Here is a 13847-nt window from a genome sequence, read left to right on the forward strand (position 1 = left end):
CTGTATGGAAACCAAGGTCCTGGATGGAATTCTGTGCTAGATGCCTTCCTGTCGTCAAATAAACACATTTATTCCTGAGAATAACCAGTCGAAACATGTACATACAGTATATCACAAAAGTGAGTACACCCCTCACATTTTTGTAAATATGAGTATATCTTTTCATGTGACAACACTGAAGAAATGACACTTTGCTACAATGTAAAGTAGTGAGTGTACAGCTTGTATAACAGTGTAAATCTGCTGTCCCCTCAAAATAACTCAACACACCGCCATTAATGTCTAAACCGCTGGCAACAAAAGTGAGTACACCCCTAAGTGAAAATGTCAAAATTGGGCCCAAAGTGTCAATATTTTGTGTTGCCACCATCATTTTCCAGCACTGCCTTAACCCTCTTGGGCATAGAGTTCACCAGAGCTTCACAGGTTGCCACTGGAGTCCTCTTCCACTCCTCCATGACAACATCACGGAGCTGGTGGATGTTAGAGACCTTGCACTCCTCCACCTTCCATTTGAGGATGCCCCACAGATGCTCAATAGGGTTTAGGTCTGGAGACATGCTTGGCCAGTCCATCACCTTTACCCTCAGCTTCTTTAGCAAGGCAGTGGTCGTCTTGGAGGTGTGTTTGGGGTCGTTATCATGTTGGAATACTGCCCTGCGGCCCAGTCTCCGAAGGGAGGGGATCATGCTCTGCTTCAGTATGTCACAGTACATGTTGGCATTCATGGTTCCCTCAATGAACTGTAGCTCCCCAGTGCCGGCAGCACTCATGCAGCCCCAGACCATGACACTCCCACCACCATGCTTGACTGTAGGCAAGACACACTTGTCTTTGTACTCCTCACCTGGTTGCCGCCACACACGCTTGACACCATCTGAACCAAATAAGTTTATCTTGGTCTCATCAGACCACAGGACATGGTTCCAGTAATCCATGTCCTTAGTCTGCTTGTCTTCAGCAAACTGTTTGCGGGCTTTCTTGTGCATCATCTTTAGAAGAGGCTTCCTTCTGGGACGACAGCCATGCAGACCAATTTGATGCAGTGCACGGCATTTGGTCTGAGCACTGACAGGCTGACCCCCCACCCCTTCAACCTCTGCAGCAATGCTGGCAGCACTCATACGTCAATTTCCCAAAGACAACCTCTGGATATGACGCTGAGCACGTGCACTCAACTTCTTTGGTCGACCATGGCGAGGCCTGTTCTGAGTGGAACCTGTCCAGTTAAACCGTTGTATGGTCTTGGCCACCATGCTGCAGCTCAGTTTCAGGGTCTTGGCAATCTTCTTATAGCCCAGGCCATCTTTATGTAGAGCAACAATAATTTTTTTCAGATCCTCAGAGATTTATTTGCCATGAGGTGCCATGTTGAACTTCAAGTGACCAGTCAGTATGAGGGAGTGTGAGAGCGATAACCCCATATTTAACACACCTGCTCCCCATTCACACCTGAGACCTTGTAACACTAATGAGTCACATGACACCGGGGAGGGAAAATGGCTAATTGGGCCCAATTTGGACATTTTCACTTAGGGGTGTACTCACTTTTGTTGCCAGCGGTTTAGACATTAATGGCTGTGTGTTGAGTTATTTTGAGGGGACAGCAAATTTACACTTATACAAGCTGTACACTCACTACTTTACATTGTAGCAAAGTGTCATTTCTTCAGTGTTGTCACATGAAAAGATATACTCAAATATTCACAAAAATGTGAGGGGTGTACTCACTTTTGTGATATACTGTATCTCCAGATACATTATACAGTACTTTATCTTTATATCAAATATATATATAAAAAAAAACATTTATTCCTGAGAGAAACCACTCAGTCTATGTACTCACTTCCCACTCTGCTTTTAGAAGGTACTGAACCGTAACAAATTTTACACTTCGAGAAATAGCCAGCTCATCACCCAATCTCAGTGAGGGGAAAATTGCATTTCCCTACTGAATGAGGCCGCCTGAGGAGTATGTCAAAGGCAGTAGTACAGTATGTCATAATGGAGGAGACTGTAATAATCTCCCCCCTACAGGCTCCGTGCCTGCCGGCTGAAGAAAGCACCTTGTTTGAGGAACATCGCTCAACCACTGCAGCACTTTAGATACTACAGTACATCACACTCATAATTCATGGCATTTGTTTTTATTCTTTTAACTATGAGTAACTGGAAATCACTACCATTGTTAGAAGGTTCTGGACCAATACATCCAACTGAATGGTAAGATCAAGTCTCTTCTCTGTCTGATGAAGCAGGCTTGTTGGTGGTTTTGGGACCCACCACTCAAGCAGACCGCCAAGCACAGGATAATTTTCCAGTCAGAGTGGCACACACACACACACACACACACACACACACACACACACACACACACACACACACACACACACACACACACACATACACACACACACACACACACACACACACTTAGTCCAGCACTAAGCCATGTATCCTGAACTCTCTGTTGACAGAGAGACTTGTGTTATGGGCAGCTTGTAAGAACCTGAAAGGAAGCTGTATGCCCACCAAACCCAGAGCCATCTAGGCACTATATTAAGCACTCTAGTCGTTGCCAAAGAATCTGTTCGCCTCTCATAAAAAGCACATGACTGAGTTTCTTTCCAATTGCATCAATTTATATCAATGAAGTATTCTTTATTTAGTTTATATTGCAAGTATGACGTATATTTACATAAAGCAAATCTATAAAACGGTGTAAAATGTTTGAATATGAAGGGCAGGCTATTGATCCAAATCTCATTTCAGAAGTGTGTGAGCATATATGAAATATTTACATTTTTTTACATTTTAGTCATTTAGCAGACGCTCTTATCCAGAGCGACTTACAGTAGAGTGCATACATTTTATTACATTTTACATACTGAGACAAGGATATCCCTACCGGCCAAACCCTCCCTAACCCGGACGACGCTATGCCAATTGTGCGTCGCCCCACGGTTGCGGCCGGCTGCGACAGAGCCTGGGCGCGAACCCAGAGACTCTGGTGGCGCAGCTAGCACTGCGATGCAGTGCCCTAGACCACTGCGCCACCCGGGAACCCGGGTATGAAATATGAATGTGTATTACCTTTCAAAGTTCTGGCATTTCTCCAAAAAGCACTTACAGTACAATTAAACCATTTAGAGAGGCAATCAGTGTTCATTTAGAGTCAACACCTGCATCTTCTGCTCCTACACTCTCAGAATAAAAGGTGCTATCTAGAACCTAAAAGGGTTATTCGGCTGTTAACCCTTTGTGGAACCTTTTTTGGTTCCATGTGGAAATCTTTTGGGTTTAATGTACAACCCTTTACACAGAGTGTTCTACCTGAAACCAAAAAAGTTATCCTATGGGGACTGCCAAAGAACCCATTTGGAATCCTTTTTTCTAAGAGTGTACATTATGTTCCCTTGGAGACAGAAGAAACTCTTAGTTGGTGGTAAATACTACAGTGAGTTAAATGGGATTCTGAGAATTTGTAAATTATTTGATTGAACCTTTATTTAACTAGGCAAGTCAATTTAACAAGTTCTTATTTGCAATGAGGGCCTACCAAGAGGCAAAATGCCTCCTGTGGGAACGGGGCCTGGGATTAAAAATGTAAACGTAGGACAAAACATCCATCACGACAAGAGAGACACTACAACGCTATATAAAGAGAGACCTTAGACAACAACACGACAACAACATGGTAGCAACACAGCACGACAACAAGATGGTAGCAACACAACATGGCAGAAGCACAACATGGTAGCAGCACAAACATGGTACAAACATTGTAAGGCACAGAAGAAAGTTAGGTAATAGTTCTGGCATTATTCGTCTTGCTCTAAGAGCCTTGTATGTTTCATTACTATGGCAACACAGTCCCCATCACAAAAGTACACTCCAGTTTCAGTGACACTCCAGAAAACACGAGCACATTGAAAGAGCAACACAGGCCCCGCTCTCTCTCATTTTAATTGGATTGTCTATTTTCAGCAAAGTGAAAATGAAAGACTTTCATGGCCTTCAATAAATGTATGTGATGTTTATATTGTGATAAGGTTTTACAACCTGTGTGACAACAGTAATTGATCACAAAACTGTGCTCGAAACAGATATATTTCTCATAGTTGAATCACAGCAGCCTTCTGTTACTGTGATTATGATTGAAGCAACAGTTCCCTCTCAGATGAGTTCTCATAAATATCAATGTTGGCGTGTAATAAAAATGATGATAGCTTTATGCATCAATATTCTTGATATATAGGTGGTTATGGTGGCATACCTTGTTCGCATCAGGTTCACACAGTTTACAGTAGATCAGTGCCCAATACAGATCACTTCCTCTCTTGGCTTGTGAAAGTTAGGCCTCGAGATTTTATGGACAGTGGACATTTAGATGGACCCCAAAATGGAGGCCTTTGCACTTGATGAAATATGAATTAGGATTAAATACAGACAAAATAATCAATAAGACCTTGGTTCACATTCACAAGGAAGTTTTTTTAATTGTTTTTGTTATATCTAGAATTGTATGTGATTTATACACTGCTCAAAAAAATAAAGGGAACACTTAAACAACACAATGTAACTCCAAGTCAATCACACTTCTGTGAAATCAAACTGTCCACTTAGGAAGCAACACTGATTGACAATAAATTTCACATGCTGTTGTGCAAATGGAATAGACAAAAGGTGGAAATTATAGGCAATTAGCAAGAAACCCCCAATAAAGGAGTGATTCTGCAGGTGGTGACCACAGACCACTTCTCAGTTCCTATGCTTCCTGGCTGATGTTTTGGTCACTTTTGAATGCTGGCGGTGCTCTCACTCTAGTGGTAGCATGAGACGGAGTCTACAACCCACACAAGTGGCTCAGGTAGTGCAGTTCATCCAGGATGGCACATCAATGCGAGCTGTGGCAAGAAGGTTTGCTGTGTCTGTCAGCGTAGTGTCCAGAGCATGGAGGCGCTACCAGGAGACAGGCCAGTACATCAGGAGACGTGGAGGAGGCCGTAGGAGGGCAACAACTCAGCAGCAGGACCACTACCTCCGCCTTTGTGCAAGGAGGATTACTGCCAGAGCCCTGCAAAATGACCTCCAGCAGGCCACAAATGTGCATGTGTCTGCTCAAACGGTCAGAAACAGACTCCATGAGGGTGGTATGAGGGCCTGACGTCCACAGGTGTGGGTTGTGCTTACAGCCCAACACCGTGCAGGACGTTTGGCATTTGCCAGAGAACACCAAGATTGGCAAATTCGCCACTGGCGCCCTGTGCTCTTCACAGATGAAAGCAGGTTCACACTGAGCACATGAGCACATGTGACAGACGTGACAGAGTCTGGAGACGCCGTGGAGAACGTTCTGCTGCCTGCAACATCCTCCAGCATGACCGGTTTGGCGGTGGGTCAGTCATGGTGTGGGGTGGCATTTCTTTGTGGGGCCGCACAGCCCTCCATGTGCTCGCCAGAGGTAGCCTGACTCCCATTAGGTACCGAGATGAGATCCTCAGAACCCTTGTGAGACCATATGCTGACACATGCACATTTGTGGCCTGCTGGAGGTCATTTTGCAGGGCTCTGGCAGTGCTCCTCCTGCTCAAAGCCGGAGGTAGCGGTCCTGCTGCTGGGTTGTTGCCCTCCTACGGCCTCCTCCACGTCTCCTGATGTACTGGCCTGTCTCCTGGTAGCGCCTCCATGCTCTGGTTACTACGCTGACAGACACAGCAAGCCTTCTTGCCACAGCTCGCATTGATGTGCCATCCTGGATGAGCTGCACTACCTGAGCCACTTGTGTGGGTTGTAGACTCCGTCTCATGCTACCACTAGAGTGAGAGCACCGCCAGCATTCAAAAGTGACCAAAACATCAGCCAGGAAGCAATTGCCTTGTATAGCCACAATGTTTAGGGTAGGGTGTTATGGGGCTAAATGAAACATTGGTTCTGGTGTTATACTTTGTATGTTATAGAGAACACACACCATTTTATTTCATGAGGATAGGATTTACAATTGTTGAGATCTTATTTTCAAGTTACCAGAAAAGTCAACAGTTGCAGACAGGTGAATATTAATCCCTAGTCAATAATGGCACTAAATTACCTTTCTAGATTCTTAAATTCAACCATTTTTGTGCAATATTTCAAGGTAGGGTGGTCATATCATTGTTATGCAAAATGTAGTTTGTAACAATTGGAAACAATTCATGAAATTATAATACAGGTTTTCTGCGTTATGCAAATTAGATACTTAATACGTACACCACACATCTCCACTCTCACAAAGCACCCCTACCAACACACACCACATCACACATAGACTAACACAGACACACACACACAGCTTAACACAGACGCACACTAAAGCTAAATTCAAATGGCATCATTGTGCATCAAGTCTATTTTTCTCGCATCTACGCGGTGCCACGCTGGTAACATAAGCGGATAAATTGCATGGGTCATTTGTAGAAAAGTAATTATGATCTTCCCTATGCTAAGTAAACTAACAATGTAGTTTAACATATATTGGTCTGTAAACTAAGGTTTATCAGTCAAATAGGCTATCAGCCCAGGTACAGTGGCTCCCGTAGGACATCTAAGGTCAAAAGGAACTCACAGCAAGAACTCTCAAGTGATACGATACGTATAGTAGTAAACAAATACAAACTGTTCATTAAGGATTTTAATGATGTTGGCAAACGCTACACAGTGTATGTGAATTGACGCTCGCTACTCTCGCACGCAACTATCATGCCGTTGACGGGCGTCTCCATGTGATTTCATCTTAAGTCTGAAATGTAACATAGAAAGCTACTAGTCTAATAACATACACTGAACAAAAATATAAATGTAAGTCAATTGAAATAAATTCATTAGGCCCTAATCTATGGATTTCACATGACTGGGAATACAGATATGCATCTGTTGGTCACAGATACCTTTCAAAAAAGGTGGGCGCATGGATCAGAAAACCAGTCAGTATCTGGTGTGACCACCATATGCTTTATGCAACGTGACACATCTCCTTCACATAGAGTTGATCAGGCTGTTGTCCATTCCTTTTCAATGGCTGTGATGAGTTGTTGGATATTGGCGGAAACTGAAACATGCTGTCGTACACGTTGATCCAGAGCATCCCAAACATGCTCAATGGGTGACATGTCTGGTGAGTATGCAGGCCATGGAAGAACTGTGACATTTTCAGCTTCCAGGAATTGTGTACAGATGCTTGCGACATGTGGCAGTGCATTATCATGCTGAAACATAAAGTGATGGCGGTGGATGAATGAAACGACAATGGGCCTCAGGATCTTGTCACAGTCTCTGTACATTCAAATTGCCATCAATAAAATAAAATTGTGTTCATTGTCCGTATCCTATGCCTGCCAATACCATAATCCTACCCCCACCATGGGTCACTCTGTTCACAACGTTGACATCAGCAAACCACTCACCCACATGACGCCATACATGCTGTCTGCCATCTGCCTGGTACAGTTGAAACTGGGATTCATCTGTGAAGAGCACACTTCTCCAGTGTGCCAGTGGCCATCGAAGTTGAGCATTTGCCCATTGAAGTTAGTTGTGACGGCGAACTGAAGTTAGGTCATGACACTGGTGAGGACGATGAGCACACAGATGAGCTTCCCCGAGATCGTTTCTGACAGTGCAAGCATTTATAGTAAAATAAATTATGCAGTAGCTGTTTTCATAGTTCTGACAGAACATATTTTGGTCACAAAAATGAAAAACAATATACCACATTACTTCTTACTAGTAATACATTTGTTTTCTAAACATTACAAAACATTATTATCCATTTCTCTGTGTTTTGTTGGTGTAATCTTGTCTGGTAAAAGGTCTGAGTGGCTGGTATATTTTTTTGATCTACTTGCCATTGTGGCTGGTGGACCAAAAAGTACATTTTATGCCCTGTCCCAAGCACAAGGTCCACCTGTGTAACGATCATGCTGTTTAATCAGGTTCTTGATTTGCCACACCTGTCAGGTGGATTGATTATCTTGGCAAATGAGAAATGCTCATGAACAGGGATGTAAACAAATTTGTGCACATTTCACTTGAGAAATACTTTTTTTTGTGCTTATGGAAAATTTCTGGGATCTTGTATTTCAGCTCATGAAACAAACATGGGACCAACACTACTTGTTACGTTTATATTTTTGTTCAGTATAGCTTACCTCCAGGTAGGCATACATGTGAGTTTGGTTACATTGTAATGTTATTTTTGGTGTTGATGAGTTAATCTAGTGATAAACTGCAGCAAATAATTAGCTGAGGCACAGAAAGATAGATGGGAAACATTTTAAATTCACTGGTTTTGTCAAATGACTGCCTCGCCTTGTTCACCAACTACTTCTCAGATAGAGTTCAGTGTGTCAAATCAGAGCGCCTGTTGTCCGGACCTCTGGCAGTGTCCACAGGGTTCAATTCTCGGGGACTCTTTTCTCTGTATACATCAATGATGTCGCTCTTGCTGCTGGTGATTCTCTGATCCACCTTTACGCAGACGACACCATTCTGTATACATCTGGCACTTCTTTGGACACTGTGCTAACAAACCTCCAAACAAGCTTCAACAGCATACAACACTCCTTCCGTGGCCTCCAACTGCTTTTAAATGCTAGTAAAACTAAGTGCATGCTCTTCAACCGATCGCTGCCCGCACTCTCCTGCCCGACTAGCATCACTACTCTGGACGGTTCTGACCTAGAATATGTGGACAACTACAAATACCTAGGTGTCTGGTTATACTGTAAACTCTCCTTACAGACTCACATTAAGCATCTATAATCCAAAATTAAATCTAGAATCGTAATCCTTTTTTGCAACAAAGCCTCCTTCACTCATGCCGCCAAACATACCCTCGTAAAACTGACTATCCTACCGATCCTCGACAAAATAGCCCCCAACACTCTACTCAGAAAACTGGATGTAGTCTATCACAGTGCCATCCGTTTTATCACCAAGCCCCATATACTACCCACAACTGCGACCTGTATGCTCTCGTTGGCTGGCCCTCACTACATATCCATCACCAAACCCACTAGCTCCAGGTCATCTATAAGTCTTTGCTAGGTAAAGCCCTGCCTTATCTCAGCTCACTGGTCACCATAGCAACACCCACCTGTAGCACGCACTCCAGCAGGTATATTTCACTGGTGATCCCTAAAGCCAACACTTCCTTTGGCCGCCTTTCCTTCCAGTTCTCTGCTGCCAATGACTGGAACGAATTGCAAAAATATCTGAAGCTGGAGTCTTATATCTTCCTCTCTAACTTTAAGTATCAGCTGTCAGAGCAGCTTACCTGTACTGTACCTGTACACAGCCAATCTGTAAATAACACACCCAACTACCTCATCCCCATATTATTACTTACCCTCTTGCTCTTTTGCACCCTAGTATCTCTACTTGCACATCATCATCTGCACATCTATCACTCCAGTGTTAATGCTAAATTGTAATTATTTTTGCCTCTGTGGCCTATTTATTGCCTACCTCCCTAATCTTCTACATTTGCACACACTGTACATAGATCTTTCTATTTTTATTTTGTGTTATTGACTGTACGTTTGTTTGTGTAACTCTGTGTTGTTTTTGTCGCACTGCTTTGCTTTCTCTTGGCCAGGTCGCAGTTGTAAATGAGAACTTGTTCTCAACTGGCCTACCTGGTTAAATAAAGGTAAAATTTTAAAAAAATGCTATGTTTTTATCGATTGTAAGGCTGTAGCTACTGAATTCTTGTCGTTTTTGCTTGAAAGACAATTCTGAATCAATCAGTAGGGTATTTTTCCAGATTTGAATTTTTCATATCATCATACAGTCCTTCTCACCCTGGGATTTATGGTGTTACCGGTTTAGTACACAAATGGGGGCAATAAAATGCAAAAAAGTAATAGCGAATTTCCATGAAAGCTGCTAGCTAAATATGCTAACAAGCGCAAACGAAAATAAATGAAGACAGTCAATCCAGGTCATAAAGTTATACATTCACTATCATTCAAAAGTTTGGGGTCACTTAGAAATGTTCTTGTTTTTGAAAGAAAAACAATTTTTTTTGTCCATTTAAAATAGCATTAAATTGATCAGAAATACAGTGTAGACGTTGTAAATGACTATTGTAGCTGGAAACGGCTGATTTCTTATGGAATAAGAATAGGTGTATAGATGTCCATTATCAGCAACCATCACTCCTGTGTTCCAATGGCATGTTGTGTTAGCTAATCCAAGTTTATAATTTTAAAAGGCTAATTGATCATTAGAAAACCCTTTTGCAATTATGTTTAGCACAGCTGAAGACTGTTGTCCTGATTAAAGAAGCAATAAAATTGGCCTTCTTTAGACTAGTTGGGTATCTGGAGCATCAGCATTTGTGGGTTCGATTGCAGGCTCAAAATGGCAAGAAACAAAGACCTTTCTTTTGAAACTCGCCAGTCTATTCTTGTTCTGAGAAATGAATGCTATTCCATGCGAGAAATTGCCAAGAAACTGAAGAAAAAACTGAAGAATGTTGTTTTTGGTGAGTTTGGACATTTACAAGCGAATTTGAACAAGCAACATTGTGCAAATGAAGAAAGTTTTGACGCATGCAGTACTGGCTCTCTAACAACATGTCTACAGGCTGTGTCTGTGTGTAGTCTGGAGTTGCTAGGGAAACGGGCCAGACTGCTTGGAGAAGAGGGGGGAGGAGAAGACCATGGAGAACTGAGAGGAGAAAAACGCAAGGTAATCAAGATAGCAGTGGCAGCTGTACAAATAACTAATCCAAAGGGCTTTGACTTCTCAAACACGGCAGAAAGCTAACACAATATGATGCCCTGTCACCTTATTAATTTAGCCACTTAAAACCCATAAGTAATATCTTGCTGCGTTTTGTTAACACAGATCTAAAATTCTTGTTATTGTAATTTCTGCTCGGCATCAGACTAATTTTGCACTTCTAAACTCTGAGAATTCATGAACAGGCATTCTATCAGCAGACAGCGCTCTGAATGATGTGTAGCTACTTTTCTCCTGTATGTTTCTCTGTGTAGCCAGCCTATTTATATATATATATATACTGTATATATATTTTTTACGCAAGATTAACTTTAAGCAAAACATTAGGAAATGTAACTGGCTAAAGTCTTTCTATGATAGGGCTAAACATTAGAAATATGATGGCCATGTATCGTTTCTGCATTGTAAGCCATGTTTACTTGTGTGGCTGTCAGCCAAAATACTATTACACTTCTGTTGTCATCTGATAAAAAGGAAGCTATTTTATTTCAAATGTTGCACTAATGTATTTTCTGTGAAGGAAAACTGTAGTTGCACGTCCCTGATCACTCTATTGAAACAAAAACAAAAAACGTAATTTTCAATATAAAACACAACCCCTGTCAATACACACAAGGGCTCACCGGCTCCCGCTTTCTCCTGTTGTGCTATTTACAAACGAACCCTTGACTGGCTCAACTGTTCTGGGGAACTAAGTCATCTTCACAATGTCAAATAATGTGACAGGTGAAATTAAGAATGTGATCAGCTTTATCTCCTAACGTATTGCACAAATTGACTGCAGGTATTCACTTAAAACAATAGAGGCTAGGACGTAAGATGGACTAATAGATTTTGAGACATGACATGTCATATTTTAGTATACGCTTTCATATTAAATCGAATTTCCTGTTTGGAAGATTTCTCACAAAAACAAGCATCTCTGTAAAATGTCAAAGCCTTTTATATTTAATTCAGCTCATGTCATGCTAATTTTGCAACCCACAGAAACAACATTTAAGACGACGACCACAAAATGTAAAATCCTCAAGAGTTGTTACGAGAAACCTGCACCGCTATGTCAACAAAGCTCAGTAATTATTATTGGATGTACTGTATTAGGTTACGAAACAGGCTGTTGTCCTGATTAAAGAAGCAATAAAATTGGCCTACGATACCGTATGCCAGGGTATTTGGAAATAGCCAAGGGATGGTTTTTCAATACCATACATTTTTAAATACATTTTAATATTTGTAGCTATTTTTGTATGTTCTGCGGATTCCAGAGGAAAGAATAAGAGTTCAATGGGAGAGTGAGCCTGTTAGGTAGCCAGTTGATTATTATTGGAGTCAGTTGTGTTAGCTGGGGCTGGAGGAAAAGTGTGACAACAATCAGGCCCCTAAGGACTGGAGTTGCCCATCTCTGATCTACACAATTAACATATGCGTTTTTGATTGGACACCCTAGAATGTTGAAAACTGTCATTTGAACTTTCCTCGTTTTCCTTATTATGCCGTAGTTAATATCACACTTCAAAAGGCGGGTCAGTGTGTGGCTCTCAGGGTTTGTTGATCACCTGAGGCATGAGAGTATAGCACATGGGGATGTGTGAAGCTCACTCCTCAGCCTGAAGTGTCTCCACTTGCGCAGCTGAATAGCTAGCTTTTCACTTTGTGCGACTGCTATGACGTTTCCGGAGGGCGGTCACATGTTCTAGCAAGGCAGAGGTCCTGGTTGTGAGCCAAATTAGGAGGAAGTAGTACTCGCTAAGCAAGCATTGTGATGTCGCTAACAGATGGTGCCTTGACTCAGATCTACAGTTGCACTCGGTCGCTCTGGAGTAAGTTTGAGGGGTGAATGTAGCACATGGGGATGTGAAACTCACTCCTCAGCCTGAAGTGTCTCCACTTGCGCCGCCAAATAGCTAGCTTTTCACGTGGATCGACTGGTTGGGTGGTCTCGTATGCTAGCAAGGCAGAGTTCCTGGGTTCGAATTTAGTTTGAGCCGAATCCGGTGTGAGCCGAATCCGGTGGAAGCGATACTCGCTAAGCAAGCAGCGTGATGTCCGTTATACACCCACAATGTAAGCTAAATACATGCACACGATGCATGTGTACTAGCCAAGCTCATTCAGGTGTTTACATGGTTTTGCGTCTGTTGGGTGAAATAAATCATAATGGCAGTAAAAATATGTTTGATAAAACTCTCCTGTTTTTTTGTGTTAAATTTCCAACAGCATAAGGACCAAACGTGGACAACCGGCAGAGTAAGTTTAAAGGACAGTTTCTGGCTATACAAAGCAAATTACAAAAATGTCTATTGCTAAGGTTGTAACATTGACTAAATAACAGCTATATGCACTGAAATAATTTTCCTTCCTTCTCCAGACATTTGCCTGAAGATGACAGACAACATTCACAGCCAGTTGGAGCATCTTCAATCTAAATACATTGGAACAGGCTATGCGGACACCAGGAAGTGGGAGTGGTTGGTGAACCAACATCGGGACTCATACTGTTCATATATGGGTCACTTTGATCTGTTGAATTACTTCTCTGTTGCTGAGAAAGAGAGCAAAGCTCGAGTGCGCTTCAATCTCATCTCACCCACCTTCGGAAAAACCTGACAATTCCTAGGCTAAGGACTTCAACTGAGAATATGTAGAACATTGTGTTTTTACTGTCCGGCTGTCCATATTTATCCATTGTTGATAAGAAGCTTGAGGCTCGAGATGCATGACACGGAAGCAATGTTTATGAACAATGTATAAGTTTCCCATCAGTGTGATATTTGCATAGAAAATAAACATTGGGATAAAGTGGTTGTGGTCAGGTGTCCTTATTTGTCCCCCCCAAATTTAAATTTTTACCGTACCGCCATTATCTTGTGGTTACAACTGACAGTGAGGTTTGAGAATGATAATTGTAAAATGTTCTGTACATTGCACCCATATAAGAGCTCATTATCAACAGCTATCTAAACAGTTACTGTTTCTGAATAAAGTTTCTGTCAATCTGAGAGTGTGTTCCTTTAACAGATTATATCAAATTAGGCCTAATGCCCAGAAAACTGGCTAGAGAG

At 42.0% G+C, this 13847-nt stretch overlaps 1 long non-coding RNA gene across 2 annotated transcripts; it reads left to right on the plus strand.

The window, feature by feature from the left end:
* Positions 1-5617: 5617 nt before the first annotated feature.
* LOC129863401 (uncharacterized) lies at positions 5618-13587 on the plus strand. 2 transcript variants are annotated; one of them, XR_008760959.1, is made up of 3 exons: positions 5618-10731; positions 13003-13032; positions 13154-13587. It is a non-coding gene; the product is annotated as an uncharacterized LOC129863401 (long non-coding RNA). The 2 variants fall into 2 exon arrangements; XR_008760961.1 differs by lacking the exon at positions 5618-10731 and adding an exon at positions 10742-12849.
* Positions 13588-13847: the final 260 nt, after the last annotated feature.

The sequence above is a fragment of the Salvelinus fontinalis genome, chromosome 1 (genome assembly GCF_029448725.1).
Source record: "Salvelinus fontinalis isolate EN_2023a chromosome 1, ASM2944872v1, whole genome shotgun sequence".
Lineage (NCBI taxonomy): Eukaryota > Metazoa > Chordata > Actinopteri > Salmoniformes > Salmonidae > Salvelinus > Salvelinus fontinalis.